The following is a 15563-nucleotide window of genomic DNA, read 5'->3' as shown; positions in this document are numbered from 1 at the left end:
CCTCCCCTCACTGCCCCGTCCCAGCTACACCGGGAGCTCCTGGCTGTATCTGCGGCTTGCCTGCTCCGGACCCGTCACATAATTGGAATCGTGCCCCATGTCGTCTTGGTAACTGGCTTTTTTCACTTTGGGTGATATTTTCAAGGTCCATACGCTTAGCATATATCAGTACTTCATTTCCTTTTTATTGCCAACACTCCAGTGTAGGGATTATACTGCTGTGGGGCATCTACTCATCATGGATGGCGGTTTATCACAATGGGCATCATCCTGGACACCCACTGCCAGGCCTTCCGATTGTTTCCACTTTGGGGCTATTGTGAATAATGCTGCTACAAATGTCACAAGTTTTTTATGCACATACGTTTCATTTCTGTTCACTGCACCTCCTAGGAATTACTGGACCACAGGCCTGCTCTACACTTACCATCGTAGGTCTCCAAAGTGACGGAACCGTTTTGCACTGCCATCAGCAACGTGTGAGGGTTCCAACTTTTCTTCATTCTTACCAACACTTGGTTATTGTTTTGTTTTTGTTTTTCTATTTTAGCTCTTGCGCTGAGTATGGAGTGGTATCTTGTTGTGGTTTTAATTTACGTTTCCATGAAGACTGATGGAGATGAGCACCTGTTTGTGTGTCTACTGGCCATCTGTGTAGGTTTATTAGGTAGATGTCTATTCAAATCCTCGTCCATTCTTAAGCAGAGTACTTGTCTCTCTGAGGCTGAGTTGTATTTACTACTCTGGACACAGGTCCTCTGTCAGAGACATGCTTTGCAGACACTTCCTCGCATTCTGTGGGTTGTCTTTTCACATTCTTGATGGTATCCTGACACATGCAGAAGTTTTTAATTTTGTGGAAGTCCAATTTACCTATTTTTCCCTTTTGTCATTTATGTGTTTACAAAAACCATGGTCTAACCAAAGGCCACGGAGATTTGTCCCTATGTTTTCTTTAAGGGACTTACAGTTTTCCTACATTTAGATCTGTGACCTGCCTGAGTTAAATACTGTGGGCAGGAAGAGACAAAACGCCCTCTTTGACACACAGCTTTCTGGTTGCCTGAACACCGTCTGTTATGAAAACTATACTTTCCTAACTGAACTGTCTCAACACCCTTGTTGAAAATCAATTGATATGAAATGTGAGGGTTTATTTCTACACTCATTCTATACCATAATTCATTACTGTTAATATGCAAGGACTACATTGTATTGATTACTCTAGCTTAAAATTGGGCAAGTTTGTAGTATACTTGAAATTGAGAAATATGAAACTACTTTTTCAAGACTGTTTTGGCTACACTAGGTCCTTTGCATTTCCCTATGAATTTTAGCATCAGCCTATCAATTTCTGCAAAACAAACAAACAAACAAAAAAAACCCCAAACCAAAACAAAACAAGCCGGATTTTGGGAAGAATTTCATTGAATTTGTAGACCAGTTTTGTGAGTACTAACACTTTAACAAAATCTCATAAACAGCCCTGGCTGGTGTGGCTCAGTGGATTGAGTGCCAGCCTGTGAACCAAAAGGTCACTGGTTTGATTCCCATCAGGGCACATGCCTGGGCTGCAGGCCAGGTCCCCAGTGGGGGGCATGAAAGACACAACCACACATTGATGTTTCCCTCCCTTTCTCCTTCCCTTCCCCTCTCTAAAAATAAATAAATAAAATCTTCTTTAAAAATCTCATGAACATGAGTTATCTTTCCATTTATTTAAGTCCTTTCTGATTTATTTCAAAATGTTTTGTAGTTTTCAGTGCACAAGTTTTACACTTTTGCTGAATTTGTTACTAATTGTCTTATCGTTTCTGGTGCTATTTTAAATGAAATTCTTTCTTTGGTTTAGTTTTGGATTGTTTGTTACTCACATTTATAAATACAATTAAGTTGTACTTACCACTCTTGTATCTTAGCACACTGGTGAACTCATTTATCACCTTCAGTGGAGTCTTTCGGGGAATTTTTGTCCGTGTGCTGGCCCCGCGTGAGGCCCCGGCATCTGTAAGAACGGCAGCTCACTCCTCCCGTTCCGACACGCACGCCGTGTGCTTGGCCAGCTCGTTAGTCGGTCTACGCCCTAGAACCACCAGTACAACGTCGAGGAGAAGTTTCAAAACCAACATCATTTTTGCCCTTAACTGTAGGGAAAAGTATTCAACCTTCTCCCACTAATTACATTAGTTGTGAGGTTTCCGTAGACGGGTGCTCCTTATCAGGTTCCTTTCTGTTCCTATTTTGTTTTGTTTTGCTTTTATCAAGAAAGTGAGTTGGATTCTTGTCAGAAGCTTTTTCTGCATCTATTGAGATGACTGTGTAAAATTTGACCTTTATTAATATGATATTACATGGATTGATTTTTGGATGAGAAATCAATCTTGCATTCCTGATACATATTCCACATTTCATGTGGTGCCATATTCAGTTTGTCAATAACTTGCTGAAGGTTGTGGCAATGTATAATCACAAGTGGTGATGACCTACAGTTTTCTCTCAGAGTGATGTCTCTGGCTATTTTCTGGGTAATGCCAGTCACGTGGCGTGAACTAAGAAAGGTTCTATCCTCTCGTATTTTTATGAAGGAGTTTGCGAAGGGCTGGTATTAATTCTTCTTTAAATGTTTGGTAGGTAGAATTCATGATTAAGGCCATCTTGTCCTGGGCTTTTCTTTGTTAGAGTTGAAAAATCATCAATTCAACCTGTCTGCTTCTTACAGGTCTCTAATCAAATGATCCATTTGTCCTTAAGCCAGTGTGGGTAGTTTTTCTTTCTAGGAAATTGTCCGTTTCACCCAAGCTACCCAATTGGTTGGCACACGGCTGGCCACAGCACTCTCTCGTGGCCCTTCCTGCCCCCTGAGGGGCCGGTCACCATGAGCTGCGCCGTCTCTGGAGCAGTAACCTGAGCCTGTCCCTTGCACTCTTGTTAAAGCCTGGCCAGTTACCCCACTTGTTCAAAAACTGATGAATCCGTTTTCTCCCACTAACGTCGAAAGTAATTTTTATCTCATACAGCATTCTCCTGTGAACTTACACTTATTTTTGTCCCGATAATCTGTCTGTTTTCACCAGAGGTGTGCTGTTTAACTATTGCACCTTGAAATGATTTTGAAACTCTGATAGGATTAATCCTCCCTTTAAAATCATTATTTTCATATTTTTGAAAGCTATTTTAACATTTTTTCCACATATTAGGATTACTCTGAAAAGTTGTTAATGTGCACTGTTCCCGTTTTCATTTACATCATCCTGAATCCACAGACGAGCTCTGGGAAAATCAACATGTTCACTAGTGGGTGTGCCCACCCGAGGATAAGCTATCGCTTTCCAAACGGTGCCTTTTTGTTCGTGTTCCTGAGAAGCGTTACTTTCTCTTTGCACACATCTTACTGTTCCTTGATTACTTACCTGCACTTTCTTTCCCTTGGTGAATGGAGTCTTCTGTTTCATTACCTTTCCTCTTCTTTTTTTTTTTTTAAGATTTTGTTTATTTATTTTTAGACAGAGGGGAAGGGAGGGAGAAAGAGAGGGAGAGAAACATCCAGGTGTGGTTGCCTCTCACATGCCCCCCACGGGGGACCTGGCCCGCAACCCAGACCTGTACTCTGACTGGGAATCGAACCAGTGACCCTTTGGTTCGCAGCCGGTGTTCAGACCACTGAGCCACGCCAGCCAGGGCTCACTACCTTTTCTGCATTGTTATTTTTATAACCACATATTTTCCATATTCTCCAGTCTTCATGCATTTCCCGCCCCTTTAGGATTTAAATTAAATGGCTTGAGCACCTGTGCCGTCTAAGGGTCGTGTGCTGGCTGCTTCTCCCCCTGCACGTGCATTTCTGCGGTCTATTTGAAGAGAGGCTCCCCCCACGCTCGCTCCTAAGAGTCCACCATGCATCTCACTCCGCCCTGCATGCCACGAAGACTCCACTCATTCTCATGCTTCTCATGCTCGAAGTTCTGACTGTAACCCTTTGGTTCCTTTTTTAAATAACAACGCTAAATCAAGGCTGCTAATTACAGAGATTTTACTGAAGACTTGTGGTGAACTGCAGGCATTAAGGAACTTCCATGTGAATTTCAGATAGGCTTCCTATTATTAAAGTCAGAAGGGCTGCGTCTGGAGCCCAGTTGCCTCTCCTACTTTCTGGGAGGGGTAAGCGTGACCACACTGCGCACCCTGTTTAGTGCCCGTCCTCAGTGGGACACCTTCTCCTGTGTCACCACTGAAGTTCACTGATGTCCCTTTTACCCACAGTTCAGTTCTTTCTTTAGTCCAGAAACATATTATGTTATTGTATATTTGAGTATTTTCCTTTTCCACCTGTTCTGTTCCTCGGGAATACCAACTGTGGAAACAGTGGCTCCGTTTCCCTCCCCCGACACTTTCACCTCCGGGCTTTTTGCTCTTGTCTATTACGTGGCCGAGTCACACTGCGCCACACTGACTCTGCTTTAGGCCACAGCTACTCTACTTGTGAGTACTTGCAACATGGTTTCCATTTTTGTAATGTAAATGTATTTCTGGAGCTCGCCATGTCACTTTTTAAACAATTTCTATGATTTTTTATTTGAGTGCTTATATCTCCTCCTTGAATGAAATATTATTCATTTGTGTGTAAAAATTCATTTATTTTCTTATATGATTCTTCTCATAAAAAGTATCATCACATATTATGTTTTTTCCTTGTTAAACAATTGTTTTGCATAGGAAAAATACTAGGTACATTTGTTTTTTACTTACTTGTCCTCTTTAAAAGAGAGAATCCTCAGCCAATTCAGAGACAAGTTGAGAGAATGAACTAGAGGAGATGGCATGTGTTCAGCTCAAGTGAGCTGCCCTAAAACACTCTTCATTGAACCCGCCATGCCCCCCCCCCCCGGGGAGCCACCGGAGGACGGCCAGGCTCCTCCGGGGATGAATGGGTCACCCTGTTCAGGGGTGTCCAACCTTTCAGCGTCTCTGGGGCACACTGGAAGAAGAGTTGTCCTGGGCCACACATTTAGTACATAAACACTAACAAAACCCAAAAGGCCTCCTAATGTTTTAAGTGAGTTTACGATTTTGTGTTGGGCCACGTTCACGGCCAGCCTGGGCCGCGTGCGGCCTGCAGGTCACGGGCCGGACACCCGAAGACAGCGCGCCGCGCCACGAAGATGCCGTCTGTGCTGCTACATGGCGTTGCCTCTGCTCTGCACCTTCAGAGTGGTTTTCCGTGCAGGTCTCTCTTTGTGGATGTATTATTATTATTTTATTATTATTATTTTATTATTATTTTGGTGGAGGCAATGAAGTTGGCAAACATGGGCAAATCCTTCCTTAACACCCTTCCACCCTCCCCTTCCCCGGGGTGGGGGGGCCCTGGGCTGCTCTCGGAATGGTTCTCCATGTCCGGGACCCCCGCCTTCCCCACGTATCACCTACATCTTCTCGGTGCAAGGGAACCATGTTACTTGCATCTCTCAAGACTCAAATTCATTGCAGAAAAACGCACTCTGACATCTGCCGCAGTCTGTGCTAGTTTATTATGGGCCTTAATTTCACAATCTTCACTCTATTTGGCCAATATTCTTACCTTCTCAGAAAGTGGAATTTTCTCTTTTGAAAAAGAATCTTTTGCAAGCTTCAGGAAATGGTATGGAATGAACATTTTCCTCCACTATCTTTTACCAGCAGTCTTAAGAGTAGGCTATTTTAATATAATATCACACAGAAATAAGACCACTCTTCCATTACTAGACTGTCAAGTAAAAATTGAGATATATTTTGGAGTGTATTATAAATGAGAAATTTGTGGAGTCTTCAGTTTCATTTGAGAGAAAGAATTTCTCAGAGGAGAATCCTTCACGGGAGGATTTTTTTTCCTCCTTCTGTTAGAAACACAACATGTGTGAGAGCTGGAACATGTCTCACCCTGCAACATGGCTGTGATGAGCGGCCCAGGGTAATTACGGTGCACACGCATGTGCATGCAACACACACAGCTCACCCCTGACCCTCCGAGTTACAGCCTTATCCACAAGCAAACTCTGGTATTTTCTGAGGACAGATCTGCTTTGTCACTGGACGCATCTGCCAGTGTGGGAGTTAAATACTCCAGGCTTGGTTTGTGATAGGACTTCCTTTCTCGGTGGCTGTGTGGTCTGGCCACCGCTCACTCCCCTGGGCTTTCCTGGGGGACGCCAGCCCTTCCTTCCTCACAACCTTCCCGTCCTTGTCAGCAAGCCCTCCTCATTCAGAACGCGCCTGTGACACCGTGGCTCGGGCCAGCAGCCCCAGCCTTCACCTGTTTGACCCAAGTCAGAGAGCTGTCAGATCGGAGGACGAGGCCGCATCCCTGGCCGTTGCTCTGGTCACACGTTTGCGGCTCAGGCTGCTCCTCGCGAAGGGCCATCGGCACCGACACGCTGTTTCCAGGGTCATAAATCCGCAGTGTGATGAGACGTAACCAGATGTTGCCGAACGTGAGCGGACTTGCAAGGCAGCCGCTCTCCTCTCTGTCTGGCTTCCCACTCAGAGGAGCTGGTGGTCTGTTTGGTTCTTCACACTCCACGCCGGGCTTGGCGGTCCTGACTGAAGTCAGGCACTTCCCAGAGCCCTTCTATTTTTCAGCCCGAATAATGGAGCCATTTTTACCGCCTACTCCACGGCAGTTCCTGTGCTCCCTTCTCGGCCGCAGACCTGTCTGTCCTTCCGTTCCTGTGATGTGGGGCTGGTCCCGGACACGGGGACGGGAGGGGAGGCCTGCCTGTCTGCGGTCCTTCCTCCCACTCTGGCCTCGGTCGGGGTCGTATATGAATAACCCTCTCACTTTTCTCAAACCTGTTCGGCCCTTTGTGCCTAGGAAAGAGTCGAATGTAACGAATGTCCCACAGTGTGGTTCCGGAAGCGCTGAGCTCCGGGGCCCTTCGGGCGTCTGCATGTTGTCTATATCATAAGCTGAAACAGTGACCCCACGAAAGCCACGTAAGTCACCCAGGATGACATAGTGTGCGATTCAGCCCCAGACTCCAGCCTCCTAGCTGAGCACACTGTTGTACTTCAGAAGCCACAGTTATTATCTGGACATATTATAAATATATTGTACAGTCATAATCTCAGCCCTTAGACTTGAAGCTGGGCTAAATTTAAAGCAAAAGTCAAAGGAAATAAAAACAGATTTAAAAAATCAGATGTTAGCCCTGGCCAGGTGGCTCGGTTGCTTAGAGCATTGTCCTGGTACGCCCAGGTTGTGGGTTCGATCCCCAGTCAGGGCACATGCAAGAATCGAGAAATGAATACGTAAGTAAGTAGAACAATAAATCAATGTTTCTCTTTCTAAAAAATAAATAGTAAAAATAAAAAATTAGACGTCACAACCCTCCACGGCACATCGCGCTTTGTCTGAATTCCGGGTCTCTTCCATGAGCTTCGGGCGACAATACGTCAGTCATCGGAACTGCTGGTCTAGAATGTTACTTCTTTGAGCGTCCTGTGAAAAGTCCCACAATGCGCTCTAGTGCATAATTGTGCGCCTGTGCACTCTCAGTAACGATTCCTCCGTTAGCTGATAGTGCAGAGCAGCTGGCTCTTCTTTTGTACCCCCCAGAGCCCGAGAACTGGAGGCTTAGGACGAACAAGAGAATCAAACTTCTTCAAGCGCGTGCAGATGCTCTAAGCCACTTCCGTTTTTCAGGGGAAGAAACGTTACTGAATGTTTGCATATGCTCGTGTTGTTGTGTTTACCTTGTTTGTGTCACTCTTAAATTGTCCCTTTAATTTCTTCAGCTGTGTGTTCTTCCGATAAAGCATGGATTTTGGAGTTCTTTTCAGTTTGAAATTTAAAAATTCTCTTTGTTCTATCTTAGTTCTTATTAATACCTGAAAAAGTTAAAGTACATTTTGGATTTCAGGAATCACTCTTACTGGAATTTTAGCATAAAATGAAAATACTATCTTTTTTGTCTGTTTGTTTTAATTACTACAAACAACCTTAAAAACCACTTAGGACACTGGCCCTCAGTGCCTCGGGTTCAACTGACTTTACAGAATGGGGTTCTACGCCCCTGTGGGGCGGTTTTGATTTGACTCACAGAGGATCGGCCGGCACACGGGTGTGCAGCGCGTGTCCAGGACTCATTAGTGCGGCACGACTCTTTGCTGAAGAGCCAAGACAGAGAAGTCCAGAGTCCTCGAGGTCCTGCGACTTCCCAGAGCGGCGGGGACTGGGCTGGCTCAGCATCCTTGTTCTGTCTCCCCCGCAATGAGGCAGGAGCCTGGGACACTTCTCCGTGACTTCCTGGGGCCTTGCACAGTATCGGACTCACCGAGGTGCTCAGTAAGCACGTGCGAAGCGCTGAGCGGAGAGTAACTGAGTGAATGTACACGGCTCCCATCCTCATCTGTTCGTGGCGTCACCGAAACAGCAGCCATACTTGTTGCTGAGCATTCAGACGCACAGCAAGACGGTCTCCGAGGTGCTGGGAGCGCTGTCACGTTTTTTGGAGGTCACGGCAGAACCTCCAGTTAGCTCAGGAGGAGGAAGAGATGAGCTGACAGTGAGGGAGGTCTGCCCAACACGGAGGGCGCTGCCCGAGTGGCAGGAGTGGGCCTCGCGAACAGTGCGCACCCTGCGGAGACGCTGAACCAGGCTCCACAACTGGAGGCAGAGATGCAGGGAAGCCGGTCAGTCTGAGCATCCCGCCTTCCAAGGGGCGGTGCTGGGGCTCTCGGGGACCCAGGCCTGTCTGCCGAGACCGCCAGTCCCCGCGCGTCTGGGGTGAAAGGGGTTAACAGCCCTCTGCTGTAACACATGATTGGTCTTTATGAGGTTGGAGCTCTTGTCTGTCTGAGGCTACAGATGATGCTAAAGAGCCAATAATGACAGCAATTCAGAGCAATCTAATTATGCAAACGGGAGGCTAAACAATTTCATCATCCTTAAATTAGATTGTCCTAATGAGATAAAGACACCAATTAATCCTGAATTAATTTCAATAGCCTATTTCAGGCAAACACTTTAATATGCAAATGTAAATGAGAAACAAAGCCTACAGTAGAATGCCAGGGTTCAGAACCTCTCTCTCCACAGCTGCAGCCTTGTAAATAGCGCCTAATGAGTTTGCAGGGAGAGACACAGCCACGGGAACTTTCAGGCTGCAGGAGGCACAGCTGCTGTCTCAGGTACGCTGGACGTGGTCCCAGCCCGGCAGGGAGGGGCCCTGCAGGGGTGAGTGCCAGGGGAGATGCGAACCCTTCTCCCGGCAAAGCCCGGGCAGCCCTTCAACGCAGCGCCCCACTGTGCGTGTGCATACAGCGTGCGTGTGTGTACCTGTGTTGCACGTACAGATATGCGCCTGCGTCCACGTGCACGTGTGGGCACATGTGCCTATTTGTGTGTGCACATGTACCTGTGTGCCCGTGTGCCTACACTTGTGGTGTTTGTGCACACACGTGAGTATCCGTGTGCCTGTTTATATACACATGACTGTGTGCGTGTGTTTTCCGGTGCCTGTGTGCCTCTGCGTGTGCACATGCGCATGCCTGTGTGAGTGTGTGAAATGTGTTTGTGTGTGTGTGCCAGTGTGCCTGGGTGTTGTGTGGGGGGGGACTGTGTGTAATGATGGGGGGAGTTGGAGACACTTTAAAGAGCTGATGCTTGGAGAGCCAAGTTGTCACAATGCGCACCTGGAGAGAGGTCTCTCCTGGATATAAAGTTGATTTTAATTAGTGACCACTTAATCATTTTAAAATTAGGTATTCTCAGCTCATTTAATATTTCTAAATAATTAATTTCCTTAATAAGACATGGGAACAGATTCAAAAGCGTAGGTGCCTAGGCTGAACCCAAAGATCCATGATTTTAATGGTGGCTGGCTGGAGGGCTGGAGCTTCGATGGGCTGATTCCTTGTGTAACAACCAAAATAACCCCCGGGCGACAACCTGGGCAACACGCTCTGCTCTGGAGGAGTGATAGCTGACACTGGGACATTTGGAACCCAAACTGAAACAGAGAGAGAGAAGGGAGCTTCTGAAGGCTTTCTACATTAAACCCAACTGTCTGGGTTCAGTGAAAAGTGACTCGGTAAGAATGATGACCTGTGTCCTTATTCTTCATGACACTGTAACTCTCAGGGCACAAAATAAACTATAGGACAATACTTTTGGATAATTCCAGTCTCATGATTTTAAAAACTGGCAGCCTAACGTAGAACAGCCTAGGAAGAAAAGGGCAAAATGATGCCTCCCGTGACGTGAGTTGAACTGCAAAGAAGACGGCTCCCATGAGCTGCTCTCTCCTGAAGGCAGCTGTTGATGGGGAAGAGGGAGGGCTGGGGAGGAGAGAAATCACACTGCACATGCCCATAGACTGCAGAACAACAACTAACACGACAGCAAGTCTCTCGTTCAAGGTCACACAGCCACACCAGATAGCCAGACCCTGGTGCCCTCATGCTTCACCTCTGTCCCAATGGCCTCAGCCGACAAGGGCCCGACGGGGCGTAGAAGAAGATGTTACAGGACGACCTGCCCTGGAGGAAGGGGAGGAACAAGCAGGAGGCCGTCCTCACTAAGCTGCGTAAAAACACTCCGCCCCGCTCTCAGTGGGCCGTTCTGTCCGCACCGTATTGCACATGGGGAGAGTTTTTGTTACGACGCCTTTTATCGCCCCGGTGCTCATCACACCTTTTCCCCCAGAACAAGCGTGGTTTACGGAAGTTACACCAGGCAAACTTGTGTTAGATGCCAACACTTACCAATGTTTTCTTTAGCTATGTTGCTCCATTTTGATAATTTCAAATTTTGATAAAAATAGCAAATTCACATGATTAGCACAAAGAAGTTCCGTGTACCCTTCAAACAGATTCCCAGTTATGGACAGTTTGCTTTATCGTTATCTATCGATCGATCGATCTATCCATCTATCTGGTCTCTTTCTGAACCACCAAAGCATACCCGGGAAACAAGTTTCTTTGCCTCTAAATACTTCCGTGTGTGTCTGCTAACAACATGGACGACGTCCTGCAGAACCACAGAGCAGCGACCAACGTCAGGGAACTTTACACCGATATGAGCCCCTCCCCCCACAATCCCATTTTACCAACTGTCAAGACTGAGCATCTTTGAAGGGGTCACGTCTCTGCTGTCCCCTTTCATGGGGACTGCTTCCTCGGTCTTTTTTGCTTTTCCTGATCTTTATGCTGAAAGAGGAGGGGCTAAGCGGTTTACAGAACCACCCTCGTTTGACTCCTGTCTGCCTTGTCTGCAGGAATGCGAGAGAACGGCTTCCCGTTCTCAGCGAGTCACATCCAGGGGCATCTGATGTCAGTCTGTCCCAGTAGTGACGCTTCGAACTCTGGCCACTTGGTTAGTGCGGCGTCTGCCATACCTGTCCGCTACGCGCGCACTGTCTCTCTCTGGGATTGATGAGAAATTATGGACCAGCTGTCTGAGACTATGCAACGCCCTGTCTCTCATCGTGCTTTCCCGTTAACTTCAGATATGCGTTTCTTCATGCCTTTTATATTAACTGACATTCTACTGTAAGAAGAGTCTTTCCCTTTCTCCTTCCTCGCTTCTCTCCTCCCTTTTTCCTTCCTTCCCCACCCCTCCCTTCCTCACCCCCCTTCCTTCTTAACTCCCTTCCTATCTGCCTTCCTGCGTCTCCTTCAAGTAGCCCCTACTTTTGGTATTATCTCTGAGATCCACTTCTGGACACTGATCACGTTCCAACACATTCCTGGAGACCTCATCTGCGCCCATGGCTGGAGGCACCACACACACCAGGACATGCACCTTTGTATTACAGCCTCCATCTCCCTGCGCAGGGCCCGAACTCCACTCCAGAGCAGCCAGACACTCAACTTCAAGTCCTCCACACACCTCGGTTCCACAGGCACAAACTTGTTGTCTTTCCCCAACACCTGCTCCTCCTCTTCCATGTCTTTTCTTGGTGGGAACATTCTCACTCATGCAATCCCGGGAACTGGAAACTTGAAATTCACCATAGACTTTTTTCCTCCCCAAATGCATCTTCTCCGCACACCTGCAGTTCTGCGGGTGAGCCCCCCTTGCATCTGCCCTTACATCCCCAATTATATTGGGTTGGCCAAAAAGTCTGTATGGTTTTTTCCATAAAAGGCACATTTTTCATTTTCACCAGTATCTTTATTGGTTTGGATATTTTGAGTATGTCGTCTCTCTCCCACTTCCAGTGGGTAGAGGCCAGGGGGGCTGCTAAACACTTTCCAATGTATAAGGCAGCCCCACAGCAAAGGGTTATTTGGCCAAACTCTCAACAGTACCAAGAAACTTCGCAAACCACTTTGGACACGTTCGATCAATCACAGCACCTTCTCCATACACTGCACAAATTTTGCATTTTAGTTGCAATTTTACCTTTCTTGAAATAATACAGCATAATATGCCGAAAATGTTGCATGTTTTCTTCCATCTTCAATGTCAAAATGGCTGCACAAAAATTCATCAATTTTGATAAGTTTTTTTAAATGCGTGCTGATGTGACTGACAGCTGTCACAACACAACCTAACAAAATTGTTTCAAAGGAAGTTAAAGACAACTAAGCAGCACTCGGGCCACCATACGGAAAAAACAAACGAACTTTTTGGCCAACCCGATACTTTCCAGACCTGAGCTCGGCTCTCAGCACACCTGTCCCAGACTGCCGCTAGGCTCCAATGGCTTATTCACATCCAGTCCTGCTGGCTTAGAACCCGTTCTCCACGTTTCTACCCAAATGATCTTTCTAGAATGCTTATCTCTTCATGCCACTCCCCTGCTTAAAATTGTTCAGTGGTCCCCTTCATTCAAATTCCTCAGCACACACAGCGGAGCTCCTTTCTGGGTCAGTTCCAGCCTTCCTCTGTGCACCTGACATTTCAGCCAAAGCACCTCTGCTCCAGGCGCCCCCAGGATTCAGCGCAAGGTGCGAAGTCCCCTGCTGTACGAGGGCTCCGTAACCTTACTGAAACCTGCTTATTACATGACACGACTGCACTTCTCTCGTCTCCCGCCTCATACTTCAGTTTATCGCTCATCAGTGTGTCTTATTTATTCACTTATTTGCCTCTCTACCCCGTGAGACTGAAACCTCCGAAGAGTATGAAAACTGTCTTTTCTGGATGTGTATCCCAGTGCCTAGCAGGACAGCTGGAAAAAGGTAGGTAGGCAACAAATCCTAGTGAACACAGGTACAGGTATGAAAACATGCAGACACGACTGGATGGACTGATGTGCACTGGGTCTGCAGAGTTGGTGAGTGGTGATATTCACAGTATTTGCAGGGCGGAGCGACGCTCCAGAGAAATAATCCTTGTGTCGTGCCCAGTGTTCCACCAGCGGGCCCGGCCACACCTGAGCTTTCGAAAATGCTAGGAAGCTGACACACGGCACCCAGTGGAACCAGACAGCCTGGAAAAGACTGGGTCCTACATAGTTATGTGTAGGTCACTCAAGAAATACTGAAAAACAGGGATAATGGCCTAAAGACAAACGCAAAACTGGAAGAGCAGTCTTAGTCGTGAAGGACAGTGGGGCAGATAGGCCATCGCTAGCCAGAGAATGTCGTCCAGAGACATGAGGGGCACACTGAGCAGGAGCAGGTGTGCGCTCTTTTCCAGCCACGCTGCCATCAACAGAGACGACCCAGAACAGCAGCAGAGCCCGTGGTAAGTCATGTAAGGATGGCTTGTGATACGTTGAATTTGACATTCTAACGGGATGTCAAGGAAACATGTGGGAGTTTAGAATCAGCTTTCGGGGAAGCAGCCAGGGCTGGTGGTGCAGGCTGGAGAGTCTTTCTGCAAAGTGGGGCAACACCTGCCTGATCTCTCCCCCACCGCCGAGACTGCCCAGCCACCTGTCTTCAGATGCGTTTGCTTTTAGACATTGACATGTTTTGTTTCGCTTGGAATAATCAACCAGTCATCCCGCCCTAATGTTCTAACTCTTGTGGTTGCCTGGCGTGTAAGTCTACTTGAACTCAATGTTTTAGCTTTCCCAACATTGTGTAAAAGCCCGCTGTGGCTAAGCCGCAGGGTGGGAAATGACGCACTGTGCAGCTACTCAAGGGAACATACAAAATCGCTACATCATTTTACAGAAAGAAAAGAGGAAGCTGGGAACTCGGTCTTGGAAAATCCCAACTTCAACTGGGAAAGGAGGAAGAGGTCTAACAAAAGCACACGCTGGGGGGTCAAGACGACGACGTGGAGAGGACACCCTCACGGCATGTAAGAAAAACAAGGGGCGTGGGGGTGAAAGGGCCATCATCGGTCTCAGAAGCTAAGGGAATGCAGGAAAGGTCACAGATTTTTGTAACCAGAACATTAGTGATGACCTTCAAAGGAACATCTTGTTCTTCTCAATTTGGTGATTGAGTTTGATTGCTAGCCCCGCCAGGCGGTCCTACGAGATCTGTATGTGACCCAAAGTACCAGCAAGATCAATGGCAGAAAAGTGTTGTCACGCAGTATTACCACAAAAGGTCAATTTCTCAACGCCCTTATACATTTTATTGTCAAGATGAAATACAGTAACTGTTGCTTAATGGGCATTGGGCAGAGCCTCCGTTTCTGAACGCATTAATCCATGACTTTTGCTTCTTTCTCAAAGCAGCCTCCATTTAATCAAAGCAGGTATTTGATCTGATAAACTCTTATGCCAATAACCATGTTGTGATGTAAGTTGCATAGATACCAGTGCTCTGAGAATAACACATTTTTCACTGACTTTTAGGAACTGAGTATGGAAATCTTTTGCCCAAACCGGCACCCAGCTTTTCTACCAAGCTTCTAGGGACACGGCACGCGTGTGCACGTGTGCACACACATGCACAGACACTAGCCATGAGGATTTTAACTCCGTGTGTGTCATGGGCCACTGTGTCAGCCACGAACATTCCACAGCTTTAAGGTTTTTCTGAAACTCAACTGCACGCACCGTGTGTGATACACACCAAGGTTTGATTACAAGCTTCCAAATGCTAGAACCTAACTGAACTGAACGCCTAGACGGTCCCAACTTCATAAAGAAAAACGATGCATACTCCGACTGCGTGAAGACGGCCCCGGGGAAGCAGAAACTGGCCCAGGAAGACTACCTTCCCCTTTCACCCCAGACGTCTCTAAGGGAGACTTGTAACTCCTTCTTACTGAAAGCAGTCATATGCGAAATGCTGAGAAGAACGAAATTTCCCCTTTGAAAATGTCACAGGGCACCCAGGAAATCTCTTTTAGTTTTATCTTGGCAAACAAATGTCCAGTGATCAATATAAATGGGGACCAGCGCATGGACGTCAATAGGAAATGACTTTTGTGACATCTAATGTGATTCACGGCCCGAGCAGTCCTTCCCAAGTCTGCTCCATTATCCGCTGGGAAGCAGCAGATATCAGCCAGGGATCTCCAGGTGACTGTCATTTTCAAGTGGGGTGTTCTCGAGTTATAGACTTCTGTCACCTACGAGACAAATGATGGGCTGCCCCGGACTGACCCTGTCTTTACAGAAGGGGAGGCTATCTCTGCAGGCATGGGGATAGGTCCTCGAACACTTTGAAAG

The sequence above is a fragment of the Desmodus rotundus genome, chromosome 12, assembly GCF_022682495.2.
Source record: "Desmodus rotundus isolate HL8 chromosome 12, HLdesRot8A.1, whole genome shotgun sequence".
NCBI lineage: Eukaryota > Metazoa > Chordata > Mammalia > Chiroptera > Phyllostomidae > Desmodus > Desmodus rotundus.
This window is presented reverse-complemented; position numbering follows the sequence as displayed.